This window comes from Tinamus guttatus, unplaced genomic scaffold, assembly GCF_059628265.1.
Source record: "Tinamus guttatus ecotype Peru unplaced genomic scaffold, ASM5962826v1 Tinamus_guttatus_pri_ptg000598l, whole genome shotgun sequence".
Taxonomy (NCBI): Eukaryota; Metazoa; Chordata; class Aves; order Tinamiformes; family Tinamidae; genus Tinamus; species Tinamus guttatus.
Genome location: NW_028289132.1, coordinates 141675 through 146721, shown reverse-complemented (window position 1 = coordinate 146721; position 5047 = coordinate 141675).

Below are 5047 nucleotides of genomic sequence, written 5' to 3'. Positions count from 1 at the left end.
AATAAATGAGAACATGGATTTACTGATCACCAAACACTGGCATTACTTTTTGATTATGTGCTGCCATTAAGACTATTTATTTTTAGGACAGGTTAAAGAATCACAAATAAAGGAATATTTCTAAAGGATACTTACTTTTAATCTCTTGGGAACATATATGTTTTTTAATGGGTATATGTGTAAATTTAATGAAACAAATTCAAATTAAATTCAAGCAAATAAGAGCATTCTAGCCCTTGGAAGTATGAGGAGATCTTTTGGCGGGACATAACGTCATCATCTCTGCAGAGCTTTTGGCCAACGTGGCAAGGCTAACGTGTATTTCGAACTGGACTTGTGGTATGACATTTTTCATTATGCGAATAAGCATTATGGTCATATTCTATCACAGATGAAAATGCTGCTTCCAACAGACTTATATTTCTACTAATGGCAATAGGTTGACATTAACCAAGAAGAAAATATACCTTCCTGTAACTCCCAGATTGTCTTATATAAATTTTAATTTGGCCCGAGTCCAGAACTTAGTTTATGACCTCTGATGAGGTCACAGGACAAAGAAGAAAAGACACAAAAGTCATGGGCATATTCTTATTCATTTCCCTTATATTATTTCTTACTGCTTTTTAAGTTACCATACTTATAATAATGTTGCACAATTTATTGGCAATGTATTTCAGTTACTTTTATATCACAATTAATTGATATTGGAAACCTATCCTCTGGGGACATTCATAAATTGAAATTTTAGTTTTAATAACTAAGAAAAAAATAGTGTGCAAGTTGAACTCTTTTTATGTGGCATATTTTGTAAGAGGGTTTCCTTTCACATCTCATCAACTGCTAGTCAAAAAATATTTTATAACATTAATAAAATGTAAGTGGAGAATATTTGATGACAGGAGTATTATTTTCCTTAACCATAAGCTAAAGTTAGTTTTTTAATATCATCACCTACAGTGGGTACATTAAGACACCTCAGGCCTTTTTCATTTGCACGCCAAACATTATTTATTCTATTCCCTTTTATTATTACAAAATATTTTGTTTTAATTTTATCCAAAGCAGTATAGCTTTTAGATTACCTGTGAGATCTATTAATCCACAGTAGTCAAGTTACCAGAGTGAGCTGAGAACTATTCCAAATCAGTATTTTTTACCACTGTGGTGCTGACTTCTCCAGGGAGAAATTCAAGTCTTGTAATAGAAGTTCAAGCAGGATCTAGGAAAATGAAAAATGTTTTTCTTTCTTATTAGGCCTTTTTCTTCTGGGACCTAGTAAAGGCAGAGCAATTTATTAAAGAATATGCTATAAGCATTTTTGTTTCTGAGTCCCAAGTGCAGAAAAAGAGTAGGGTAGCTGCTGTGTTTTCTGGAGTGATCCAAGAGTGGATTTGCTGGGTGAGGTCCCCTTGCAACTCTTGGCTGGACAAGTCTCTCTTGCCTGCTGTGATGTCCTCCATCTGCATCCCAAGGGGACCCCGGGAAGCACAGGCAGGACTTTGGGATCTGGCAGCGTGTTGAATGCCTGCATTTGGTTCTGAGAATAGCCAGGCTGGACAGCCCTTCCTGCAGGCCCCGGGCTCCAATTCCTTGCAGCTGGACATGGGGCTTGTTTTTCCCTCTGTGGCCTCTCCATCTATGATGTTATCCATAGATAACAATTGCAAAGGAAATCATATAGAGCACGGTATATCAATGAATGCAGCGCAGTTCCTGCCTGTTTCATCTCTGCCATACAACTCAACATTTTGCAGGGTCTTTTGACTAACTATTGTGCAAATGGTAGCTTCTTTGCAGAGGGCCAACCGACACTATTTCCCTGTCAATTTGCTAATTGTCTTGACATCTCTTTGGGTGCAAATTCATGCTGTTTCTTCCAAAACTCATGCTGGGCAAATGTGCTCTTTAATTTCATGCATATTTGTGCTACAAATATGCTGGGTTTTGGTAGGTCCCTCACAGGCTTCTCTAAATAAGCAATGCCTGGTTTTCTGGTGGAAACTTGAAAGACTTGTAAGAAACTTTTCTGAATAAAAAGGGCTGGATTATCTTTGATTTGAGATTTGTAACTCTGAGATATGAGGTTTGTAACTCTGTTGCATGACCCTCTGCATCTTTCACATTACTGATAAGAAACAAACAAAAACCCCTGGTGCATATATTTCCCAGAATCTTTGTTTAGATAAATTAGGAAACTAATTTATGAAGTATGAGATTTTTTTATAGGCCTTTTATCATTTGATACTATTGCCACAAATTTACAGAGGAGTGTTCTGCCCATGGCAGTGTCCAAAATATAAACATATTTCATGCTGATTTTTTTAATAACTTGTGGGTTATTGGATGGATGAGAATACTACCAGGATTCACAGAGGAAGATAAAAACTATTTTAGCCTGTGGCCAGGCAGTCAAAGTTTCTTGCCTTCTGACATTCACAAACTATAGGCAAACAAGGACAGAAGTACTCAGTTAAGCACGGGCAGTGGCATGCTCAACAATGGAAGGGGAAAATTGAAATCAATGAAATTAAAATAGATTAAACAGACATGGAATGTATTAGTCATGGAAACATCCCAGCTTCTAGCACTTAAGGAGACAATTTCTGGAAGGCTATTTTCATGATATGATTGACTTAAAAATGCCACAATGCTTTGAGAATTTTTGGGTGGTGAGACCAACAGATTCACCCTGTTAGTGTTGGGAGTAATGGCAGCTTGTAAAAAGTGCTTCTACGATTCTCTTAAGTAACCCACAACTTGGGACCTTCTGAGGTGACCATCCCTGGCTGATAAGAAAGACAAGATCTTGCTCTCTTTTGAACCTGGCATGGGAAAAGTGGGGAAGTGCAGAGAGGTTTTGCAAGGTGTGAAGGAAAAAATGGAGCAGACTTGACAAAAGATTAGAAGAACAGTGAGAAATCCCAAACTGCATATACAGCTGGCCAAGACAAGCACAGACCTGCCTCCAAAGCCAAGAAGACCCCATCCCATATGCTAGCTTGGGTTAGCACGCCACATGCTTCTGTATCAGGAAAAGTGATGCCAGCTCAGTCACTGTGCAGCTTCCCCTCTCCCTATCATACAGTCAGGATGGCATCTGTTCCTATCGGAGCTTGTGAATCAGGTTGCTGAATGATGTTGGAGGCTTCCTTTCCTTCCAAGTCTGGTCTTCCATCTCTCACAACATCTGTTTACTTGGGATTTGGGGGAGCAGTGAAATATTTGATCCTAATTAATTAAGTAAAACTTTTCTACTGGAAAATATATTTTTTTCTATTATGGCTACAAGTGGATTAAAATAATAATATTGCTGTGTGCATAAAGAGCCTGACTTTGATTACAGAGTTTCATGCTCATCAGAGCTCTGAGGAATTTTATAATGTTGTATGTGTGGTGTTTTATAAACAGAGTTTGTGTTCAATGATTACATGATGCAAGGAAACAGATGTGTTGTATAAACAGCTTTAACACTTTTGAAGGCAACAAAATACTTTGAACAACACAATGAAAATATCAGATATTACAAGTCTAAGCCAATGGACTAAATTAATATCATATTGTTCTCTGTGTGAAAAATAAAAGGCCTGATTCTGAAATAGCTTATTTCAGTATTTCACCAGTGGTACTCTCTTGACCGTAACACAGTTGCATGAGATTAATACTTGAGACAAAATACACTCAAAGTTGAATGATATTTTTATTTGCATGACAAGAAAGACTGACGGAGACAAAACCCTTTCTGAATCTGATACATTTTTCAGGCATCTTAGGACAAGCAGCAAAATTTAAAAGCAGAGAGATTTATTATAATGTTTCCAATCTTAAGTTGGAGGGTCCTAAGAAAAGGCTTTGAAACAGTCAACATGGCCCCTTATAAGTTTATTACTTGCCTATGAATTGGCATGTGGTTTAGATTTGTTAGAGGAAGTTTTCTAATATACTTTTTCAGTGTTTCTCTACTGTAAACAACTCCTAAATACAGAAAATTGTACTGTGAGCCAAGCTGGACTTTTACTGGCCACCAGGGTCAACTGCAGAACCAAGTCTGACCTACAATCTCTGACTCCAATTAGTCACAGAACTAACTTATGTTTCATTTTCCAGGCCATTTGTCTTCTTGGAAACCAGAGTGACTTATATGATTCCAAGAGTTGCACTTGGAAAAAAATATTGTAGTATGTTCGTCTGTATTTAGTTTTAACAAGTGTTCATACCAGTGATTTATATAATACAAAAGGTGCTAGTTTATTTGAATTAGAAGACTTGGTTGCTCTGTTAGTATTTGTGTCTGGAATATGTTCTTTTCAGAATGAATGTAGCTTGATTTTGATCTTTTTATGGTTTCCTAAGTATAGGTACTATTCTCTAGTATAGACAGTATATGTGAGGTTGTCATGTTTTAGTTACAGAATCATAGAATGCTTAAGGTTGAAAGGGACCTCTAGAGGTCATCTAGTCCAACGCCCCTGCACACGCAGGGTCACCTAGAGCATGTGGCACAGGACTGCATCCAAGCGGGTTTTGAAGATCCAGTGGTCCAGTGGTCCAGTGGTCCAGTGCTCTGTCACCCTCACTGTTAAGAGATTTTTCCTTAAGTTCCTGTGGAAGTTTTGATACTTCAGTTTCTGGCCATTCCCTCTAGTTCTGTCAGTGGCCACCAGTGAAAAGAGGCCAGCACCATCCTCCTCACTGCCTCCCTTGAGGTATTTTTAGACACTGATCAAGTTCCCTCTCAGCCTTCTCTTCTCCAGGCTGAACAGGCCCAGCTCCCTCAGCCTCTCCTCACAGGGCAGATGTTCCAGGCCCCTGATCATCCTTGTAGCCCTGCGCTGGACTCTCTCCAGCAGCTCCACATCCCTCTTGTACTGTGGAGCCCAGAACTGGACACAGTACTCCAGATGTGGCCTCACCAGGGCTGAGTAGAAGGGCAGGATCACCTCCCTCGACCTGCTGCAGACGCTCTTCTTAACCCACCCCCAGGATCCCATTGGCCTTCTTGGCCACGAGGGCACACTGCTGCCTCATGGTCAACTTGTCGTCCACC